This window comes from Anas platyrhynchos, chromosome 2 (genome assembly GCF_047663525.1).
Source record: "Anas platyrhynchos isolate ZD024472 breed Pekin duck chromosome 2, IASCAAS_PekinDuck_T2T, whole genome shotgun sequence".
Lineage (NCBI taxonomy): Eukaryota > Metazoa > Chordata > Aves > Anseriformes > Anatidae > Anas > Anas platyrhynchos.
Window position 1 is genome coordinate 151,839,607 of NC_092588.1, and position 25,031 is coordinate 151,864,637.

Here is a 25,031-nt window from a genome sequence, read left to right on the forward strand (position 1 = left end):
AGAATGAGGACTCTGGGCCCTACCTCCTGCTTTGAGAGAGAGCTGGCTAAATTCTTCTTGCTTGGGAGCAAGAGATCTAGGAAACTGAGCAGGAGAGACAAGTGGATGGACAGAAACACAAAGGAGGGCAAGCCTCAACTATCCTGAAACTACATCAAGACACCAAATTGAGTACTTATTATCAAGTATGTATAAGCAACAAACCTGGGGCCTAGGGGGAGATGCATTTGCTGTCTGAGTTAACAGAGCTCTCTGGGCATCTCATATTTCCAGGTAGCCACCATTTGGAACTGCCCAGGTGAGCAGTAGTTTCCAAAACAAGGAGTTCCAGGGCTGTGTTTCACTGAGTGTTCATTGCTCAGTTAAGCACAGGAATCAGGACACTATACCTGTTCTACATATAACAAAAGTTATATGTAACAACAACAACAACAACAACAACAAGTTATATAACTTATATAACTATATAGTTATATATAACATATATATATAAGTTATATATAACTGTATATAATATAGTTATATAATATATATATAGTTATATACAACTATATAGTTTATATGTTTATTATAAGTTATATATGTTATATATAACTATATAGTTATATGTTATATATAAAAAAGAAATTATATAACAAAAGTTATATGTACCAAAAGAGTTCTACATATAACAAAATACAATGTATTACCTTCCATCTTGTTATAAGAAAGTTCTGGTTCTCTCAAATTAAAAATAAAATAAAATCTTACCAAGTAGAAGTAGAGAGAGTAACTATTCCTGTTGGATATTTGTCAACTCTACTTTAGAGAACTCCACTGATGGAAACCTGATAACTGTCCAAGGCAATCTAGTCTAGCCTTTACAGCTAGAAAGCTAATTTTTCAATCTTGTTACTCTGTGCCATACCTACTCAAGACTAAAGATAGTTTTTTTCCTCTTTGCAATTACTCTTTTGATAAATAAAAACTGCCACTGTGTCCTTCTGAGGGAAAGGGATTAAACAATACCTGTTTTTACACTTCATCAATTAGTTTTCCATTCATGGAAAACTAATTCTCAGAACTAATCATATGTTCTTATAAAGGCAGTTTCAATTTCTTTCCCTTATCGGGTATACGTAAAGCTTTCTACATAGTATTTTATGGTATACTGCTCTTTGCGGGAGTGTATTTTGTCTTTCTACTTTATGTTGCTGTCTGACATTGATTGGTGATACAACATTGTGCCTTGCAGCTTTCAGCTTTTGTTTATATACCCAGTGTAGACTTGGAATGTTAGGAACAGTAATGATCTTCCAGTTCTGGTTTTACTTCTATCAGATTTGCTGAAACACCTGAAGTCAATTCGTCCCTGACCACAAGAGACAAAGATTTATAAAATGAAAGATGATCAACAAAATAAACTTAAAGAAAATACATGTATAAAACTATCTAGTTCCTACCTCTAATAAAATAACCTGTGCTTTAAATAATGAAAAAAATAAATTATAAAAATACAGAAATATAAAGCAATTAGGACAAACATATATGTAGTGACTTTGGGAGACACTAGACTTGAAGGCAGGAAACATTAGGTACAGCCAGAAGTTGTACAACCATCCCCTCTTGCTTAAAGAACAAACTCTACAAGGGAAATAGCAGCCCAGTCACTGTCTCTCTTCAGAGAGTTTTTATCTGAAGTCTCCACCAAGGTGACAAATTAATGTCAATCCAGAGGGCATTTTGTGTTATCCACCATTAGTGATGCAATCAACCCATTTCATGGCCAACTACTGCTAACACATTTTGATCATTATGAAGATGGATCATTCTGAGCTGCTAGTTAGAAGTAAAAAGCTCCTTATCCCACTCCCATAATCATCTAGACTCTGTTAGAAGTAATTTCTGCCCAGGTCATAAGGCAGACTAAAGAGAGGGGCAGACTGAAATATGGCCCCAAGTGCCTTAACTATTTTAGATCTTAATTCTTTAAACCCTCTTATCATTCTAAAAATATTAGCTTTGCCACCAAAGATTGGACTCATTTAGCAAAACACAGACATCTGCCCTCTAGAGATCTCCATCTGACCTAGTCGCCCTGAGCTCCTTTTGCAGCTGATAGAGAGCAAGTTAGTGAACTATATCCTAAACCAGACATCTAAACCCAGTCAGAAGAGTCATGACCTGTGCCAGTCAAGAGTCATGACGAACAAGTGATGGCATTGCTCTTTTGATTATAAATAAAACCTAGGATGACTAAATTAGATTTTCATCTGTCTTAGCCTGATTAAAACTAATTCTACCTTCAGGGGTCTCCTGAGCAATTTTTCACCTCCGATAAATTTGATGTGTTGCAAGCATCGCGTATTTTTTGCACATAAGAAAACAGGAATTGTGTGTGCATTTGGATTCACGTGTGCGTGTGAGCTCAGGAGAAATGATAAATGTGCACGCGGATGGATATAACAGATCCTGATATTCCCCTGGAAAGTGCTTTTCCTTGCTCTGTTTGCTAGAAAAGCAGAGATGCTGGCAGGCTCCCTCTGTCACTAGACTTCTTAGCAGCTGCCCAATGACCAAGTTGGTAGTTGGTAAGGGCATTAGTGGTACTCTCTAAATGTTTAATATTTGATTCCTTCCTTGAAGCATCTGGTGTAAGTCACTTCTGGAAACAGAGCTCTGGACCAGATGGAACATTATTCTATGACATTTGGATCTGGTAATTCCGATGTTAATTTTTATGACAGTTTAGATGGGCATTGGTCACAGAGCCCAAACTGAGCCTCTTCTATTGTAGGAAATGGACACCCATCTCCCCCTTCCCTTATGATTGGGAAAGTTTTTGGTTTTGTTTTTAATAAAGGGAGATTTTCAGAACACGGTACCTGGAAAGAAAGAAGGAACATTGCACATTTCATGAGTGAAGAGCTGGCTCCCACTGCTCCTTCAGAGACACAGTGAAAAGGGGAATATTTTTCAGGGTTGTTATCTGCAGATTTGGCAGATGTCTTTTAAACTCTTTATGAACTTAAGTACTGAATGTTATGTACCAGTAAATGCAGTGTTTAGTAGTATTACAGTCAACATCGTACAGATGCCTGAAGGTTCCCTGATGAATCCCAGTTGCAGTGGCTGGTACACAGAGGGATACAGAAAAAAGAAGACTATACTATAACAAGCAATAAAGATACATTTTTATTTTATTTTATTTTTTGAAACAATTGGTAATTCTAAGCATAGAAAAAATTCCCAAGGTCCAATACAAATGATCATAGAGGGAACCAATTTTTGCTATGTTTCTGAAGATCAGGCTTCTTTCCATGTTGACCTTATGAATAAAGGCATCCTAAACTATCAGGCATCACTGAAACGTCACTCTGCAGTCCCAGTCTGCTCTGAACTGCAGAACATAGCCAGAAGGTTAGGCTTTGCCCCCACTGAAGGACAGTTTGATTGAACATCAAGGTCAGCTATATACAATACCAGACAGAAAATTTTATAGCCACATCATTTTCTCTAATTAAACCTCCAGCTTCCATTTAGGTGTTTCTCAGTTATGTTGTTTTTTGTTTATACATCCTTATGATGCCAAGCTGTGAAAAACTGTACGGGTCATATAATCTTGTCATTGTTCAGTTCTTACATTAACATACTGATACTAAATGACATGAAACAAAAATATGTCGTGACTGAAGTACAGTAGTTAGATGTGAGTCCTTGCAGGCATTTTAGAGATTAGTAATATAACTAATTATTAGTTCCTCTAAATATCTGGATCTGGCTAAAGAACATAATCATATAAAACTGAATCATTAGTCTCTGGCAAACTGCCTCAGTTTCTGTTAGAACAGGCTGGTACAATTTGATAAATTGAATAATTCTTTTTTTTTTTTTTTTTAAATAACATAGGAAAGTAGATAATCTTCCCCTGTTAATTGTTATAAACTGAATAAAGCCAGAAAACATCCAATAGACATATATTTGTTGTTTTGTCAGTTAAATTACTGCAGGATTCCTTGTTCTTGTACGACCTTTTAAAATATATACAATGATGGTGCTCAGAGGTGGATAGGAAAACATATATATATATATATATATTTATTTATTTATTTATTATTTTTTTTTTCTTTGGGCTGTTTCTGTTCCCTTAAGTTGCAGTGATGGAATATCAAAGTGGTGGCTGTGCCTATGAGTTTCATAGGGTTCCACCAGTGGGGACATACTTGCCACTGATGGCATTTCCTGCATGGACATCCTCAGGGGTGGGTTTGGACCAGTGAGGCAATGCACTGAGTGGAGAGAACACCAAGATCCTTTGATATCAGTGATACCAGCCACGAAGCCATCCCTCCCATTGGAGGTCACAGTACAGCAGAGCACTTTAGAGCAACCCAAGGCCAATGCCAGCCTCACATCTGACACATGCGGCCCAGAGAAGCTAAGCTTTATGGGCAAAAGACTCCTGACACCTCTGTACACCTTAAGAAAGAGGAGTTCATAGCTCAGAGAGCTCAGGCAGAACATACCATCCTGCTGAAAGAGTTCTTTTTCAGCTCATCCCACACATCTGTGTGGCCTCTCTTCTGGAAGAGGCATTTTCCAGAATTGTTTTTCTGCCTTACAATAGAAACTGTTTGGCCTGAACACAGTCTTGTGAGAGTGTGTCTGTTCAGGCAGTCCTGAGCAGGGGAATGGCATCCAAGAGACTGTTTATCTCACAAATGTCACTTGTAGAATTTTTTTGGTGTTACCTGAATAACAAAGTGTCTGATTTGTTGATTTGTACTTAATTGAATATTTTGACTGCATTTTTCACACAAAGAATTAAAGTAGCAGGAGATATAGGCCTAGATCAATACAGTTTCACGCAGCAGGTTCAGAGTCTCCATAACAAGCCCCCAAATCAGTGATTCTAGCACTGAAAGTGTCTGCACCCATTTGAAGGGAGGGGACAGACAGTGCACACACACAGAGCCTGTATTTGGTAAAAAAAATAAAAATAAAATAATTAAAAAAAAAAAAATCATGTGGAGAGCTATGGGAAGCTCAGTCCTAGAAGAGGAGGCTGAGAGAGGAGAAATTTATAAGGAGGGATACGAAGGCAAGCCTGGAGCTGAAAGATATGGGATAAGAAAGATCCTCTTAGAGCACATCTGAGGAGATTGAAGGCCAGAGAAGAAAGAAAGAGTGAATCTCAAGGAAACAGTGATAAAGCAGCCTGGTGAGAAGGATATGAATAAATGGGGGTTGTGGGAGGGGGAGGCTGCTGAAAGGCAAAGAGAGTTGCCAAGAGGAAAGATACCTAGTCCTGACAAAGTGAGGACAGACAGAAGAAATGTTGTTATCTGGGACAGAGTAGCTCCCAAAATAGAACATAATCTTCTCCCTATTTAGAGTAGGAAATGGTAATTCCTATCTATAGCTATCTTTTAAAAACTTCCACAATTTTTCCTTCCACATCACCCCTCCCCCAGCTGCCTCCGTCAAAACCTTCAACTGTTTGAAGATTAAACAAATTAAAGACTATGCTAGTATTCACACAGAAAAAAAAAAAAACAACTCATAATTTGTGTGAGGGATAATTCACATTCGTAAGATTGCTGTCACCCACACATTGGGGCCAGCCTTTCCATGGGATGAGAGCTGTGTCCTCTGAGTTGAAGTGCATGTGAAGGTCATCTGAGTTCAAGGAGAAATCCATTAGTTTGAAAGGTCTGTTTGGGAAGAATTCTGTCTGATTTACCAAGACAAGTGATTTTTCTGAACTAATTTCTGAAAGGAATAAACCTTTGAGAAAATAGTTAATTCCATCTTGACTATGATGAACAATAAGGGGAACAAAGAAAAGACAATGTCCTGATGAACTGTCTGAAAAGGTATAGATTTCTTTTTTTCTTGTAAGATAATAACCGTTACTGGACAACTTTTCCCACTTTTGTTGATTTTTGCAAATGTCAAGAGATGGATGCAATCTATTTGTTATATAAGTGGGATGATTAAAAAAAGTTTTTTTTTAATTGGATGTCTTGACCAGTTTCTTTCTGAATTTGACACTATTCTATTGCCACTGTCATTTAGCGAGCTAGTACAACATTTTGAGAGCCTCTTGTGTGTCTATCGCATTATAAGGTTGAAGCATTATCAACAATCCAGGCAACCATCCATGAGAAAGAGTGCACTAAAAGAGATTGGTTTGTCATTGGAAACTACAGCCCACACTGCTCTGCCCCCTAAGTGATGAGCTCTGGGAACAGCTCATGATGACACAGGGCACAGATGCTCTGTTTAAACCCATATTTATCCTGCATATGAATGTCTGAACAAGAAAATATGTGCTAAGGTTGGACTCAGTGAGGTAATTTCTGGAGCTTGGTAGGAGAAAGCGAGCATAAACTTCTCCAAAGAGCTTTCATACCTGCAGAAAATCTGTCCCACTCAGCCCTTGATGCCTGGAGGTAAGGTCAGATAGCAGTGTGAGACTGATAAGCAGGGTGACTCCCTATGTAGAAGGACCCAACACCAGAGATTTGTGGATGGCTGAGTTGTAGCCATTTCTCTTGTTGCAGTGTGGCTTTATGAAGCCTGGAGATGGGGAGCTGAAATCTCCAAAGCTCAGCCCAGTACAGTGGCAGGAGGCATGGCCAGCCCTAGATTTGGGAAATGGAGAGCAAGGAAGACTTTCTGTGGCTGGCTGCATCCATCAATCCCTGATGAGGAAGCCCTGTAGCAGCTATCAAAACTGTGTTTCTTTTCTGTTGAGAAGAAAATAAAAGGCTTGCCACAATTATAGCTTGACAAACAACCTGCCTCTTGAAAATAAGGACAGTCAGGAGGAAAATCAGACCAAAAAAAAAATCTCCATATTTCTTCAGAAGCACTGTGCTAATGTAACACTTTCAGTAAAATTAAAAGAAGGGAAAATATGACAGGGCGGCAAAGCTTGATAAGCTGATATTAATGGCCCTGCCTCTTGTAATGATCAGAGAGGGAGCTATCTAGACCAGGAGACTTATTAAGTCTTTGAGTATAAGCAATATCTTCTTGTGAGAGTGAGAGGTTCAATTAAATAATCTGAATGAGTTTCTGAAAGTTGGCTGAGGTAGCTTATCTGAGGGAAGTTGCCTCTGAAATGAGCCTCCAGGCCTCAGTGGAATGGGCTTGGTTAAAAGGTAGAAAATTCCATCAAAATCATACTATTATCATTAATGATGTTACTTTCCAAATTCTGGAGGACAGGGGATAGCCCGTGGCTCAGGAGGACCAGCTGTGAGATTAGCTGAAAAATTACTGGGTTTGTCAGAACAGTCAAGCTGATAAAAATAGCACTTTATGTTTTATTCATATGGGTAAATTACTTAATTTCAAGTCCATTTATGATGTTCAGCTTCCAGCAAGTCTGGGATTTGTCTTCTTCCATGGAAGTGCCTCTTGTCTTCACTCATTTACAGCTGCCTCAGAAAGACCCCAGTGAGACGGGGGGATCAAGGGAAACTGAGGCACAGAAGGCTACAGAAAAAGTGTGACAGCAGAGGATGCAGCATAACCAATTAATGTCATTTCAGCATGGACATTTTGAGGACACATTTAATCTAAAACCAACTTTTTTTTTTTCCTAACTTTGTGGATTTATTCTTTCTTTTTTTTTGTTGTTTCTTGAGGTTCTCCATTAGAGAAAATTAGCGAAATCCTATAGAAATGATCCCAGTGTATAACTGATGCATGAGTTCAATATACATTAAATGACTTTTACACTTACTTTTGAGAGGTGTTAACCCATGTCAGCCAGCTCACTGCTCTTTACCCAGCTACACCTTGTAGCCCCATCCTGTCAGTTACTTACATATTTCACCCAATAAAGTTAACTATTTCGAACTGGTGGCACAATGACAGATCTTTACAGATTTCTGATATTTCTTTAAATGCTAACCTATGAAAATAATTTGAAAGCTCATTACACCTGCCAAACCATCATTTTCTGGCTATGCATCTTAAATATTAGCTCTAATTCCCTGAGTTTATTTTCCTCCCATGTAGTGTGATTAATATAAGGCATTTCCAATGCTACTTATTATGCCTGGACATGTAAAAGAAGATAGGAGGTCTGTTTTTAATTTGACTGCTTTTTTGTTTTTAAACTAATATCTTTTGCCCTAGGAATTTTTCCTTTGTTTTTAAGATACTATGGAATTAGGGGCAGCAGGGAATCTGAGTTTGCAGTTTCTAAAATGCAAACTTCACAGTGGGTACCTTATTTGGTAGTCATTATTTGCCTTTTTTTTTCTTTAATAATTGCACAAAGTTGTATGCTTTTGATGCAATAATACAAATTCTCACATTTTCTTCAAAATCGGAGAAGCACTTATATAAACCAATGAAAACCATTCCCTTTTGACAAGGGTTTAACTCTTGGAAAAGGGTGAAATCAGTGAAGCATATAGATTGATAAGAACGCGGTATATGAAAAGAAGCACAGAAATAATAATAATATCCAACTAGCAGAAATGAGATGGAAGTAACCCTATATGTCATCTGAACAGAAGCAGAAATGTTTCCAGGGTAATTTCAGTGAAGTTGTAGAATAACCTTCCAGTGAGTTTTGCACAAAACAACACTTGAAGATATTTACAGCAGAACTGGACAAGACATTGTGCAGCAGAGGATATACAAACCAGATCATCCAATAGATATTTTCCAATTCCAGTGCTTGATGGTTTTGCCAGAGGAAAAAACAATTATTTCAGTAAATTCAATAAATCTCTTACAATACCAAGTAATAATGTAGCAATTACTAAAGGTCACAACTGTAATTAAACAACATTATTTATTTTATTGCCAGTGTCTCATTTTCTATTAAATTAGATGTTAAGCCAGCCAAGTTAACAGCCATCCATACCTCTGTATTAAAAAAAAATATATATAATAATCCTTTAGAAACTTTGTTGCTGGCTATATTATCCTCTTTTGTTCATGGAATCCTTAGAATTTGAACATTTTCACACACATATTACAGTACATGCACAAAATTTTTTGCACATTCAAGGTTAAAAGTAATTTTTAAGTCTTTCTTTATATTTCTAGTTATATTTATTCATTTCTTTCAGTGTATATTTACATTTCTGAATCCTATTTGCTTATCAAGTCCTCTAAATCACATTTTGTTAACGAATCTCATATATTACTGAAAATATAGATAAAATCATCACGTTATCTTTTTTTTCCACCTAAATTTCTTTTCTTTTTTTTTTTTTTTTTTTTTTTAATGTTGGGATTGAGACAGTTTCTCATTTGATGAAGTATGAGTAACCGTTAGTAGGCTTTACTGTAATAGCCTGTCAACTGCTTCTTCCTACTGGTGTTCAGGCTTTTGATTGCCATCCCTGTACCTCTTATTTTTAATCTCTCTCTTTTTTTTTTTTATTTTTTTTTTTCCCTTAAGTTTTACTTACAGACACACATGGAGCTTTGCCCTAGTGCTGCAAAGGTAGTTTCTAGATATGAATTCAAGCCCACAGCTTTCCACTAAAGGCTGATGAAAAGTCACAAAAAATGCCTTCTCTATGCAGAAAAGCTTTAGCTACTATGGAAAATAACAAGAGGGGGAGTGCAAACTGAAAAATAAATTAATTTACCCTAAAGTAGGAGTTTACAGCACTCAACAGCATTGCTTCTAATCCCCACATTCTTGGCTAGATCTCCACAGGATATAAGCCGTATACAGGAGCCTAGACATTGGGCTTACAGTGGCACATATAGCTAGGTGCACAAAGTTAATTTCTTCATCTGAAGAGGAAAACTATTACCTGTTCCCTCCCTGCCTGCACTGGTAACAGGGATGTATCATGTCTTCTCTACTCAAGCTGTTCCTCACAGCGTGACCAGCAGGGCTAGGGTGGTGATCGTCCCCCTGTACTCGGCTCTGGTGAGGCCGCACCTCGAGTACTGTGTTCAGTTTTGGGCCCCTCGCTACAAGAAGGACATCGAGGTGCTTGAGCGGGTCCAAAGAAGGGCGACGAAGCTGGTGAGGGGCCTGGAGAACAAGTCCTACGAGGAGCGGCTGAAGGAGCTGGGCTTGTTCAGCCTGGAGAAGAGGAGGCTCAGGGGCGACCTTATCGCTCTCTACAGATACCTTAAAGGAGGCTGTAGCGAGGTGGGGGTTGGCCTGTTCTCCCACGTGCCTGGTGACAGGACGAGGGGGAACGGGCTAAAGTTGCGCCAGGGGAGTTTTAGGTTAGATGTTAGGAAGAGCTTCTTTACTGAAAGGGTTGTGAGGCATTGGAACAGGCTGCCCAGGGAGGTGGTGGAGTCACCATCCCTGGAAGTCTTCAAAAGACGTTTAGATGTAGAGCTTAGGGATATGGTTTAGTGGGGACTGTTAGTGTTAGGTTAGAGGTTGGACTCGATGATCTTGAGGTCTCTTCCAACCTAGAAATTCTGTGATTCTGTGATTCTGTGATCTGAGGCACGTATTTAACATGCTGACCAGAGCAGGGACTGGGATCTGCTTCACTCACCTCCCAGGTATCTTAACCCATAGATGATAAGACAGTAAGCACAAGTATTAAGATGTGACTTCATTCACATCTGTGCTCTGATCAAAGAAGAAAGGGGATTAAGATCCCAGTGTATCATGTCCCCTAAGGTTAGACAAAAAGTGGTTACAAAAGCTAGGGAGGAAAGAAGGGAGGAAAGGAAGGCAACAGCAACATCCCTAGTTTTGAACGGTAGACAACTAGGTCCTTAAGACTAGATAGAGCCCATGAGTGAGATATATAAGCCACATAGCTCCATATGTCCAAGGCTCCTCTTGCTGTGCTCAAACCCAACAGTGGGGCCTGAGAGGACCCTCTCAGATGGCTGCTCCTGCATTAGCTGGAGGTTATGACACTTTACATTTTCGACTCTAGAACTTTTCTGAGTCTTCCTTATGAATATAGCTTGGAGCTATTCACAAGTGGAACTGATCCAAAGTGAGGATCAAATACCTGCTCTGAACAACCAGTTCCTTCCCCACTTAAACAGTCAGCAATTTTGGTGCTGAGTGAGCACAGAGATTTCCTACAGACATTACAGATCAAATTCTTCCCAGAATCTCAGTCCTCAGCCAACCTGTTACTCACAGCGTGGTCCTGTGGTCTTTCCCTGAAACACATCTTTTAATACTTCCTCTCCTTGCAGTCTTCCTATTCAAAATGTTTTCCAAGTGGTTTCCAGCTGACAGTATATTTTAAGTTTATAATCTCCATGCATTAAAAAATGAAATTCAGCATACCCAGTGATGCCGAAACCCTGAATTCTCAGGGATCTGGCTGCAGGGACAGAAAGTCAGCAGAGAGGATAGAGAAAGAGGGACCAAAAAAAAAATAGAGTGTATGAGAGAAGGAGAGAGCTGAGGCTGGAGAGCCTGTAGACACTCTCAGGCAGTGCAGCTTTGCGGGCAGACAAAGCTGAGAATGGAGAGTCCCAGGTTACTGTTCTGTGGCATAGTCCATCATGATGACCTGAGGCAATTTCATCATTTACTTTACAAAAAGACAGAAATACACTGCCATGGCCTTGGTATGCAAGGATTTTTGACACTCCTCAGCTGAGAAGACCCCCAGCCACTGCGGTTCAGACTACAGCTGTGAGCTGTACCCCATCTGGACCAGACTGAATGACTGATGCAGAGCTAGCAGCATCACCTGGGTTTTCTTTACATCAAGCATTGTAACTGTTTTAGCTATTGCTCTAAGCTGTAGAAAAACCTCTCTTCAAATTTTATCTCAACTAAACTAAATGCTTTGAAGTTTCTGAATCACCGTTTCTCAGCTAAACTATGCAGACCTTCATGGATGTCCATGAAGTCAGGAAAGGGAAGAAAATGACAAAGCCATGTTCCCTCACCCCAGCCCACTTTTCAGCATTCACTCGGTGCAATAGCACTAACAAATCACTGCACCAGGATCCAGGACAACTCAAGAGTTTAAGTTTTGCAACTTGAAATTCCAGTGCATTGCCCTTCTATCTCATATCTGCATTTCAAATTGTATTTACCAAGTGCTTCAAGTTTCTCTTTGAAACAGGTTATTAATCTGACACACGATTTTGCAATACTTGTGCATTCAAATTCCTGCATAGTTTAGCAGATATATCTGACCTTGCTATTATCCTTCCTTTAGGAGATTTATGCAGCATTCCTTCTTTGGAAAGATCATTAATTAGCATGCCAATAGAAAAAATGAAATTGCCTGCCATCTCCTATGTAAATGCTTTCCCATCTGTTCTGTTCTCATTTGCTCTGCACACATTCATCCAAAGGTAGCTTTAGTTTTTATACTGCTCTTAGAAAATAGGACATTCTTTGTTGTGCAATTTAAATGTGTTAAATTATGCTGCATTATGAAATGTGGCTCTATTAAAGTAATATATAGCTTCATGCAGTCTCTAAAAATCCAAGCCAACTTCAAGCAAGGTAGATGACTGTCCTTTCTTTAATACCTATGGATTTCATCTAAAGAATGAGATTTTGATATTTCATTTGTTTGTTGCCCATAGTAAAAAAGGAAAAAAAAAAAAAAACAAAAAAACTGTCTTTAATTAATAATAACTTATTGCAGGATTCCAGTAATAACCCAGTGAACTCGGCTGAAGTTTCCATGTAGTATTGCCCTCCACAGCTCTGATTACTCCACTGTGTATTTTCTTAGTCAGAATATATTATTATTTTTAAAATAAATAAATAAATTATATATGTTCAGAACCAATTTTCAAGTGACTACTTTTGTTTTGGTAAATATTTCAAAAGAATGTCAACTTTGTATGGCAAAAATATAAAAATCCATCTTTTTTTGTTGAACTACTGTATTTGGCAATACTACCAAGTAGCCAGTGCAGATTTGCCATTCAGTTGCCCCCCATCCCAGATGTTCTGCATTATCCCATGACATACATGTTCTGGATTATCCCATACATACAGCATCAACAAGTTCGCATGGCCTTGGCTCCTCAAGAGGAGAGGGCATCAGAAATTCTGGCTGACATCAGCACTCAAGGTGGAGTAGTAGAGCACTTCTCAGGTGGATCCCTTGTACTGGATCATGTGGATCCTTGTCCCATGAGTACTCAACATGTCTTTGTGTGGACTAGGATGTGCATCTGGAATAACGGATTGATCCTTTTTAGTTGAAACCAAATTGGCATATCCTTTCCAGATACACATGTAATGTGTTACAACACTTAACGACAGCACAGATGTTCAAAGAATTAGACTGTGAAGTCCTCCAGCATGCATTGAGCACTCATGCCCCAGTATCATGGGGTTAAAACACTATGAACTCAAGCAACGCCCAGAAGAGCCTCTTGTACGAATTAAAGGACTGAATGCCTCCCTCTACTTCAAAATTAGTCAGCCACCAGGCCTCATGGGGCTCAGCATGCCCATCACAAACCCAGACAACCTGATGATGTCCTGACTAAGTGTTTCAGTTACTGAGAGGAGAGATGGACCATTTACTAATCATTTTCTTGAAAGACTGGAGGAGACAGAACCAAGACAAAAGCTCACACCTTGCTGGGGTGGAAGGCAGGGAAGTGAGGCTGCACTATGAAGAATATGCCCCACTGTCCCACAGAGTGTAGGGATCAGCTGCCTCTGTCTCCCCACACCTCTGCAACTGTTATTTACCCAAGCTGGATTATCTGGTGGTCATTTTTCCCTGCCCCATGTTCTCCCCTCCCTGCCATTTCCAAGCAAAGCCTCTCTGCACCAAATGCCTCTTGCCCCCAGTCCTGAAGCTGTTGCTTGCCAGATGCATTTTTCTTTTGTAAGCAACTCAGGCTCTGGTCTGCATGATTTCCTGAGGAGTGTTGAAACATCAGTTGCAGGCCCACCCCAAGGCACAGGGAATGCCAAAACAGTCACAGGGAGATGTATTTGGGGTAACCATGTTTGCATGAAAGGGATGAAAAACTGAGTGCTACCAGGGAGGGTGAGCATGTGTTTGCCTGTGTGTTTATGTGGGGTTAAGCAGATGACACAGGGATTGAGTCAAGGTGAGGACATGATTGAATGTGACACAAGCTCCATCATTATCCAGGCTCAAGACTTATTTGTATGGGGAGAATACAGCTGCTCTGCCAACAAGGTAGGGACACAAAGACCATGGATGATACAATCTTTGAGTGGAAAGGTGCCAACATCCATTTTGAATATGAGACGAATTGTGAGAAATGATGATCTCTTGGGTCCTCCTAGAAAAATCTTTCTGAGAAGTCCATAGATCAGCTGCCATGGACCACCGTGACCCACGTTACAGTTGAAAAAAACTGTTTATATCATGGCCAACATGGACTGAGTTGGCAATATACATCCCTTCAATATGTCCTACACAGTTTTTGAACCCATGCAGAATAGATGCCCAGATAGTTTTATCAGTGTATCACAAATACCTTACCAAGAATAGAGAGTTTGGAGGATTTGCCTTGAACAACTCACTTTTTTTTTTTTTTTTTTAACCCCAAAAGAACTATGTCACCCCAAACTTTTCAGCCTTCAGTTGGAAGGAGGCAGATGTTACATGATACATGAATACAAAAGAGGTTCCCAGAACTTCATCCAGTGAAGAAACATTACCAGCAACTCACATAAAAGGTTCTTTACTGTGCACTTTCAGATTCAAAATATTTTGTACCTACTTCTTGTCATCTTATTTCCTAAGTGTAATGTTGTCCCACCACCCTGAGCTTGTCTGCCAGATCCAAACCTCCAGTTCACCAGAGGAAAAACAGCTGCAGCAGTGATGTTCCCAAGGGCCTCAGACAAAGGAATGTCTAGGAGGGTGGCTTTTCAGTGTGTCCAGGATGTCCTCCGAAAATCAATGTTTTCCTCTGCAAGACCAAGCACACCACTTTTCCCCATAATGGGCCTTTGTTTTGTTGTGACCTAGCACTGAGCTGGGATAGGGTTCCATGGTGCCATGGTGCCATCCGTAAAGAAGCAGAAACAGACTGAAGACAGGGATATGGGCAGCAACAGAAATGAAGTTTCATATGGGTGAGGGGGCAGGGTAGAGCGATACTATATATACTGTATGAAACATGATAGTGTGCTGCTCCTGACTATGATAGGTTGAGAGGCAAAAGAAGGACAGAAGCAACAATTAGTAGGACAGCTTTTCTCCAGACAGGCTTAGACATCACGTATTGTTAGCCTCATCAAACTAATCCAAACTGAAGTAACTCTGAAAAGGGCATGGGAGGACCCTCCAAACCAACTGCTTTGCCCTACTGCTCTGGTCCTACTGAGCTGTACTACGTGTTGATTAGCCTTAGCTGTCATCTTCCAAGGAGCCACACTCCTTGCAGGAAATGAGTCACCTGAATTTGATGGAACACAATGGTACCTTTTCTAAAACAAAATGATTATGACTGGTTTTCAGAGTTATATATTTCAATGTCCTTTAAAAAGCAGATATATATTTCAGGGCCATGGAGAAGGGCTAGCCAACCCAAGGATAGCAATACCCATTCCATTTAAAAGTAATAATTTTCAACTAAAACATGATCATAAAATTTTCTTATTTGTGGGGGGATGAGGCTTTTAACTACCTGATTGCTTTTTACTTTCCATGTGGAACTGAAGCTTTGTGTGACCAACCCATCATGTTGCAGCAATTTTTCTTTTATTCTCTGTGTGTAACATATTTTCTTTAGCTTTCCTTATTTTATTTATTTATTTATTTATTTTCAGGCTGAAAGCTGTTTGCTCTTCACTGGAGCAAAACAAAGTTTTGGACCAAATTTGCCATGAATTTTCTGGACATTAAAAAAAAAAAAAAAAAAAAAAAAAAAAAAAAAGTAATTAACTAAATATATTATCAAGTTGTCTTACTCATAAATATCAAATAGTAATGTAAAAGAGACATATGCTGTTGTGGATCTCCAACTGGGTGCCAGATGGCAATACTAAGATTCAGACAGACTGTGTTAGAGTGGGCTGGGAATATACCATTCAAATAACTTTTTCTTTGCAATAGGATAAACTATTTCCAGAAAAAAATCTGCATTTTATGTGGTAGATTTCTGGTCACTTATTTCAGTTTTTAGTATCTGCACTACTGAAAGACTAAATTTTGGTTTGCCAAAATGAAAAACATTTTCATCCGGATTAACTATACCCTGGTATGTGCCCATCTCAAGTGGCTGGAAAACTCATCATGCATCTGATGCCTGGTAGCCCCCATTTTTGTTACAGACCTGGTTCTCAGGTGTCACGGTCTTGGCTATGGTTGATATGTTCATAACACCCATCTAGAGTCACATAGCCTCTATACACCAAGGAAGGGCCCAAGCAAAGAATGAAACATTTAGGGTCTCTGAACATTATCTTCACTAACACATTTGAAAGAAATCAATGCAGCCATTATAATTCGCTAAAGCAATCTGAACCAAAACTGGCTTGAGGACAGTGAAATATTTTCTTTCAGCAAAACAAAATGTCTTGCATGTCAAATTAGAGATAACAGAGATTCTGATTTTTCCAGCCAGGTGTGAAAACGAGAGAACGAGAAGATTTTCCAGTGTTTATATCTCTAGATAAGACAAGATGTCTTCCTGGATGACAAATTGCACAAATTGCAGAGTTGGAGTGAAATTTAAAAAAAGATTGCATGGCCCCACGTTCTTTTGTGAATTTAAATGATACCAAAAAATAGGTACTTGAAAAACACTATGCATATGAAATAAACACAAACAGTGAAACACAAATAACCTGAAAATAAAACACTCCTGATGATTTTTAAAATTAGGTTTACAATACTATTGTGGCTTTTCCAAGGTGACATGTTGCAGACACAGTGACAAGACTTCCAACCTTTGGTCATAAACCTTAGACCTTCCAGCCAGATAGCTTACCTTCTGTAGTACCAGGCTTATTAAACTGCTTACTATATCCATACCAAACTATCCAAACCCAAATTTAAATTTTAAAAATTACTGGGCAAAGTAGTGGATTAGAATTGTTCTGTCATTATAGCACAGCATGGTTTCTTCATTTCTTAATAACAGTTCACTGACCTCTAGACTCTTGTGATTCCATTCACAGCCTATTGCAGAATCTGAACACTGCCCTGCTTGTCTTTCCCTTGTGCAAGCTCTGCCTCCCTAACAGGTAACATTTTCCTGTCAGCTTCATATGCAAATAAAGTGACACAAAGTTTCTCCTCTTTCTTATAACAAAAACATTTACAAGAAAGGAAGTTTCTGCTACTATTTGCTATAGTTTTCAGCAATTTACTTAGAAGCCTAACTTTCCTAGAGTGTTTAACCACTTCCATTTACTTTTCTCTGCTCCACAGATACAAAGTTCTGTTTTGAATAAACAATGGTCATCACAGAGTCTTTGTGAATTCAAAAACATTTCAAAAAAGGGGCTTATATTTCAACTTCAGTCTCTCTCACCAAAGGCAATAATGGAAACTTCAATGAAGAAGTTCGTATTCAAGTTCTTAAAAATCATCTTCATTTAACATTACCTCCCACTTCTACCCATCAACACAAAGAAGAAAAAGTTTTCAATTAATGGTGAAAAAAAATATGTTTTTATAATAGAATTATCAGAAAATAAGCCTGCATTTATGAAACAACTCCACTTTTCTTTCCATCCCCAAACACATGAACATTTAGCCGCTTTGAACCCTGGAATTTTCTATACTGTAAAGCAGCCTGCTTGCTCTCAATACCCAAAACAATGAGATGGAGTTACTGAAATTTGTGTGTTCTTATGTAAATGGAAACCAATTAAGTTTCGTTTGCCAGACAACATCAAGTAATCTTAGATGGTGCAGCCAGACTCTCCAGAATATCTCTAGAATCACAGCAGTGCCATTCACAACGCTTCTATGTCCTGCTGTGAGCCCATCCGTTCGGCTCTCAAGAGATACTAGAGCAGCCCTGGAGAGAAGATCTACTCTGCTGTTACATCAGAATAAGGATGTTATATGGTATTTTGTACCATCTGTTCTGCTAGGTATTTCTCTGAGTGTCTCGTGAAGATGTAACAAAGCATTCAAAGAAACTGCTGTGGTATATTTTCACCTGTTCTTCATAACTGCACAGTGGTTTTGCAGAAGTTGGATGTAAAACAGAGTTCTCAATATTTTCTGAAACATAAAAATAATATTGTGTATTGGCTAATAAAAATAAGGAGCATAATTTATATCTTATTTCTTCATGGTTATTTTTTCTCTTAATAAGTGTCTGCATTTGGAACAAAAGGTTGCATTTCCAGACTAGCACAGCACAAAGACCAGTCTGACTTTTAGTCAAATGGACTTCAGCACATACATAGAAGAAAGCAAAGGCCATTTGGGCTGACACTGGAGACTGACCTGCAAAATCCCAGACCTGAAAATTTGCTTGAGTTAATGAATGCTCTCCACATAAGAGAATTATTCAGCAAGCTCAAGAGGACGGCTTGGCCACAGAGGAGGTCACATTATCATCTCTGACTCATCCATTACAGCAGCAGGATGAAGATATTGAAAAGATTACCTTCTGCATAAAAAGTAGGGGAGTGATTTGTTTCTCTTTGCTTAAATTCTTCACACTGAAAGCAGGTGAGGACAGAGTAGGGCCCATCTCTACCATTATTTATCTGGCTGTGGGATGTATTCAGAGGGGCCAAGACAAGAGTTTAATGCGACACCTGGACGACTTAGCTGGGAAGGGTCACTGTTAGAGGTACTCACAGCATGTCCCTCAAGAGTGGCTGCAAAATCTAGCATTGTGCAGTGGGGCCACCACTCAGTCAGATGTGGGGTGGGAGGTGTGGGGGTAAATGCAGCAAGGAAAGCCAAGTCCCCATCCCCAGTCCTCTTGGGAGCTGGAACAGTCAATGCCAGGTGCCAGTGGGTCCAGACCCTGTGCAGGCTTTGCAAAACCTTATTTCCCTCCCTGGGCCTGGCCATGTGTCTGCAGGTCCTGACCTGCTGATTCAACTTTCTGGCTTGTCTGTGAACCTATCTTATCCTACAGATGTGACCGGAGACCTGACCTGTTGTTTGACCCTGGCTGACACTTCTGAACCAGCTCTGCTCACCTTGCTCAGGCACTGTGGGACTGCTCCCTGCTCAGTGACACCCTCCTGGCTGGCCTTCCCTCTCCAAGAAGCCCCGCTCTGGTTGTTCCCCAATATACCTCCTCTATCAGGATCCCACAGCAATCCTCTGCTTAAATCAAAGAAGGCATCCCTGTATGCAGGAATTACTTAGCAATGTATAAAAATAACTTCTGTACGTCAGAAATCCATTTCTAGAATTCCCAGCACCTAGCAGTTCAAGCAGCCATTTAGTGAAATGCTAGATGGTAGCATGACATAAAGCCACTTACATTTGTTTTCTGCATTCAAAACTACCTCAGAGGCTTTAGAAATTCACTGGCCTACCTCAGATTCAATGAAAACAATCCTACAGGTTTAAATGTTGTATTTAAACTGGACTTTTTGCTTCAAGTACCCTTTCAAAAGAAACAAAAAAATGCCAGAGGAATAAGCATGCCAATGTGGCATCGTGTTGGCTCCTCTTGCCTGCATTTCAAGGACAACTAGAAACAACTTGGTCACTCACTGACCTCCACACTCAAAGGCTGAAGAGAAAAATCACAGACCTGAAAGCAGACCAAACTGATGAACAACAAAGAACCTAGAAACTGTAAAATCAAACTTTTTTTTTCATAATGGTCACATGTGATTCATAAGTCTTTGATACATATATTAATGCTTAAATTCATTTGAGCATTTTGGCGATAAGATTTCAGGTTCCCTGAGTGGGAAATGTTAAAAAGTATTCAGGATCAGCTCAGAGTATCTGATATCCTTTCAGCCTGCTAGATTCAGTGACTACATCAGTGCAAATTTGCAACGAATTTGGGGTGTGGGTGTTCAGTATCACCATTACTATCATTGAAAAAGCCACAGGTTTTGAACTGAGCTGAGTTCAAGACATGTTATTGTGTTTTCACTCAAGTCAACAGTGCCAAAAAAGGTAGAATTAGTAATACAGAATTATTAGGATCTTTCATTATCTACTGTATCCTTCGGATGTTCCAGCACAGAGTCATTTCTTGTTTCTTTTATTTTTAATAGGCAAAAGTGTTATTATATAGTTCTGCAGAAAAGCTACTCATCCAAAGAAATGCAATTACTTACAGAAGGAATAATTAATGATCCTTACAATTTTGGTCACAGCTCTTTCTGAAATTAGAGTCCGTGGACTAACTGTCATAAACATCTAGCAGGAGGTACTCCTTGCCATTAAGTTTTACCATTCCAAATAAATAAATAAATAAAATCCATATAGATGATTACAGGAAAACTAAAGGGGGAAGAATTCATTGACTTCCCAAGGGTAGCTGCAGAGGACATGCCTCCTGCAGCTCAAACTGCATCAAGTTCCTTGTACCCTTTCTTAGGAAACAAGAAAAAGGGAAAAAAAAAAAAAAAAAAAAAAAAAAAAACCACAGGATTTTCAACATTTCTTTCACTCTAATATCATTCTTGGCAACTGCTTGGTGAGCCCAGAGCCCACTCTGTTCCTACTGAACTTTCTTTAATTGCCACTCGCTGTAGTCTGAATGGATTGCTAAAAGTGTCAGTAAAAATGAAAGAGGGGAATGTGGTTCAAAGAGGTTCAAGTTAAATTTTATCAGAGCTATTAGAAAGGATCTGAGAAAGACAGGAAGGTTCATTCTTCCTTGTTTTTCTTCATTTTTTAATTAACCATGGCTTGAAAAACTTATTTCCCTGCACCTTTGAGTTCCTCATTCATTTACTCTTCAGGCTGAGCTGAGCTTGCCAGAAAGGTGGTGGACAGTGTAGGACAATGCAGAAAACCAGCTGCCACTTCCCAGGGCAACTTAAGGATGAACAGAAATTGCCCCCTCCCCAAAAGCCAACCAGGCCTTACAGAGGCAAGGCTGAGACAGCCGCAGCACTGCTGTGCACTGAGCAGTGGGATGGCAATGCTTGGCATAAAAGGGGGAAAAAAAGAAGAAGAAGCAGGTTACTGAGGAGGAGCAGAACTGTGAGTGATGGAAGCTATGAGATCTAGCAAGAAACAAAGGCTGAGTTGTGCTGTGGTGTCAGTAATTCTGAATCATCTGAAGACATTTTTATAGCTAGAAAAAAATTGATTCTAAACAGGTTAAAATACCCACTGCGACAAAACAAAGCACTGTTTGAAACATGGATAGCTTATTTACGCTTTTACACCTGTTACTTTCACTGGAGTCTAATCAGTATTTAATACTCTTAACAAACGGGGCAGGAAAAATCCATAGACAGAGTTGTGATTACCAATGTTTTCAGGTTGCCATCACATTCATTTCATTAACATTCCATCTTTCATTTGGAAGTGATGTTTCTTGCTGCAAGAACTATGAAGAAATCAGGAACTGTGCAAGATAAGCAAAAGTACTGAATTCCTCCTCAATGTATAGATGACTGTGAAACAGGAGAGGAGCAGGGGGAAGAGCCACATTTCTTCTAGTCTCCTCAACAGCTTTTCTGCCATGAACTTTAAGTAAACCCTGAGCTGGGACAATCACTCATTAACTGTTTCCCTTTTGATTATTTTTACATGAAGGCAGCAAGCATGATAATCACTTAGTACCCAAATCCCTCCCAGGCTTTATTATTATTATTATTATTATCATTATTATTATTACCAAAAGTTCTGTTTATTTTCTGTTAAAAAGTCACAGATTCCATCATCACAACCTCCACAAGGCTATAATGAACTCTGAATGCAGATTCTCATGCAATACTAAAAATTAAAAAGGTAGAGATCATTACATAGCATTTAAGGTGGGGTTGGGCTTTCAGACTAATGCCTGAGTGTGGCCACGTGAACCACATCTCTGAAGTCCTACTGCAGACCATGGAGATTCAGTCAATGCAGCTAATGGAGTTTCGGGCACAGTTCAATTGATGAGACATAGGTTTCTGTCTCAGTATGATCTGAACTCTTCTGACTCCATTAATTTAATCGACTCCCTCTACTGACTCCCTCTACTGACTATCACAGGAGCTCAGCTGGCTGGCTCATATTGAGATACCTATAGTTTAGATCCCATCCTAGGGTCTGTTTCAGTTGCCACAACACAGGTAATGGTGCCATCCAAAAAAAAAAACCATAAGGTACCAGCAGGGCTCCAGATGTCTCTTCTGAAGGCCTTGTTTTTCCTACAGGTGCTCCTTTTCTTTTCACTGGTATTCTTTAAATATCCTATGACATTCCTGGTGTTAGTATAAAACTTCTTTGTTTGTTATTATTATTATTTTTAATAGAATAGAATAGTGCTCTTGGAGCTGTGGACAAATGTTCTTCACCCCAGTAGAGTAAAACCAAAACTTCTGCCTGAAATTTTCAGTCTAGCTAGCTGTGAGACTGATTCCAGAGGTCAAAGGCAGGATTTACTAACCAAGGCACAAGCAAGGCATGCAATAGTGCTATTTTGTGTTGCACTGGTTTTGTATTTTTATACTGCATTGAACTGTTCATATTTTTGGTATCATCTCTGTTGTTTTATTTATCCAAGTTACAGAATTATTATTTATTATACAAAGTGTTTTGTAAGTGACTTCCAAACTCTCACCTGAAGCACATGTCTTCTGCCAAGCAATGCTACCTGGTTCACAGTAAAATCTGTGAATCTGTCAGATTACTGTTTGTTGATAGGGATCTGTCAGAGGGGTATATTTTGTCAGTGATCTTTAGCTTTGGAAACTCTTTCACTTTTTAAATCCTTACAGAAAAGCAAACTCATCAAAATTCATTACTACTTTTTTCCAGCAACTGAGGAAAAGAACTAAGCTTTCTTAAAGATGTGGGTATCTATAAATACTGGTCTACATCAGAATTAGGCAATACAGTAACCTCAATGGTCAAGGAGAATCTGAACAATAAAACGTCACTGATTTTGCAGAGATAAAGACAGGCAAGTCCTACTGAAACACTATGAGGAAAAGTATCTGCCCACAGAATAGTGAGATTATCCTCTGTTCTCTTATTTTAACTGTTCTGTTATTTTAACTCTAGGTAATGTTTTCGTCAGAATCTGTTCTTGAAACATCTGTAGATCAAACACATTATATCTGGTTGAAATGACATTGCTGCTTTCTGTCTCCGCTATGTCTGGAGATATGCCCAAGACATGTCACTACATCATTTGCAATGATACATGAGTCACATAAACTCCAGTGTCCTGAAGCATATTCTTTACAATAATATATGCCGCCATTAAAAACTCCTAGAAGAAACAGCATAGTCAGTTACCATGTTTTAGAAAAATGAGCATTTTTAATTGGTTATCCCATTGCTTCAATGGAGTTTGCTACTTTTGAAAAACCGATCTTCACTATTTCCCATTGAGCCTCAGAATCAAACCTTATTTTAAAAGCCATTTGTTCTTGTCTTGCCATAGAACAGGAGATTCTATACCTTCATTTGTTGGCTTAATCAAGCTTTTTGAGATCAAGTACATTGAAAGGCATATCTACCTCTTTCTAGTAATACAGGAAGAAAAAGTGAACACTTGACCAAAAGAGAAAGGAAAAGTAAATTTCCCAGCAAACAGGTTGATTTCTGTTTAAAGTCCTGCTGTCAGTGGCTGCTGACTCTACATTATTTTCTTCTTCTGAGCAGTGTCTTATTTCTTCCGTGGGACTTCCAGGATGAGAAGTTCCTATGCGGGTGGAAGCAGGCAGCAAACTCAAGCCACTAGTAAATGGTAGGGTTCACATTAACTTCAATGTGTTTTGCGTTATTCTGTTGCTTTCTAAACACAGCATCATAGCAGCCACTATGCAGAAAACTGACGCTATCCCAGCCAAAACCAGGACAGGAATATGGAAGATGGTGGCATCTCCTAACTTAGTATTTATATTAAGGATTGCATCGCTTGAAAGCAGTCAAAAGTATGGCAAATAACTTCCACTTTCTACAAGATTTTTATGCTTAGTAAAGTGCCAGAACTGTAAACTTTAACTGTAAACTTTATAAAATACTGCAAGTATTTTATAAAACTATTATTTCCATCCAGATTAATCATATGCTTAACATAATTGAAAAAAGTAGCTGTCTAGTTCCAGATAGTATGTGAAATATATTGGCTTTTATATTAAAAAAAAAAAAAAAAAAAAAAAAAAAAGTGATTGTTAAACCACACTGATTTAAAAAACAAAAACAAAACCAAACAACTCTCAGATATGTAAAATACTTTCAAAATAAAGTAATTAGTAACATTGGTGATTTTTCTATAACGAAAACTCAATTCACGTGAGAAAAGAATAAAGCCAAGTCTACTAGCCTAAAAACAGATGAATTAAAATATATTATGTACAAATATAAGTCTTGGTAGGAGATTATTTTTCCCTATGGGTTTGACTGAGTTGACAACTCCTTAGAGTGGGCAACTGAGGTAAGAGTTACTTCCCTCTGGTGTGAGCACTGATGAACAGCAAATTTAAAATTCTTTTTTGTCCTTCAAGTTTATTGTGGGCAGGCAGGCAGGCTGAGGACCAGGCTGAGGACCAGAGGCTGTGACACAACAAGGACTTTCTGATTCCCTGGTCTTCAATCACAAGGGAATGTTCTCCAACCTGCCAAAATATGTGCTGCAATGACGTTTAGTTAGAAGCATGTGTGCAGCTGTTGAAAGTGAAGAATGAGTCCTTCACATCTGGAAAATGTCTTACACACTCTGGGGAGCTATAAAACAATGGTGATATTGCTGCAAGGACAACATGTTTCTTTGTTTCCTTTCTTCTACTGCATGAACAGGGAGTTATTGTGTTACTAAGAGGGCACTGTCCCTGATCTCATGGCAATGTCACTTGTTCTACTCCTCTGGGGTGGGGTGTACAGTTAATTTGATTTTAGTACAGTTCTAAACAGGAACAGGCTGGAACAAAGTGTCCAGTGTGTCAGATTCACGGGTTAGGACAGAGATAATTGGTGATCTGCAATATTAGAAACAAATCAGCAGCTGACAAAGAAGCAGAGGGAGACTTGCTCTCC

General features: G+C 39.0%; 1 protein-coding gene across 3 annotated transcripts in view; it reads right to left on the reverse strand.

Moving 5' to 3' along the window:
* DPP6 (dipeptidyl peptidase like 6) overlaps nt 1–25,031 on the reverse strand; it is a 548,682-nt gene that overhangs the window by 322,971 nt on the left and 200,680 nt on the right. The window lies entirely within an intron of this gene.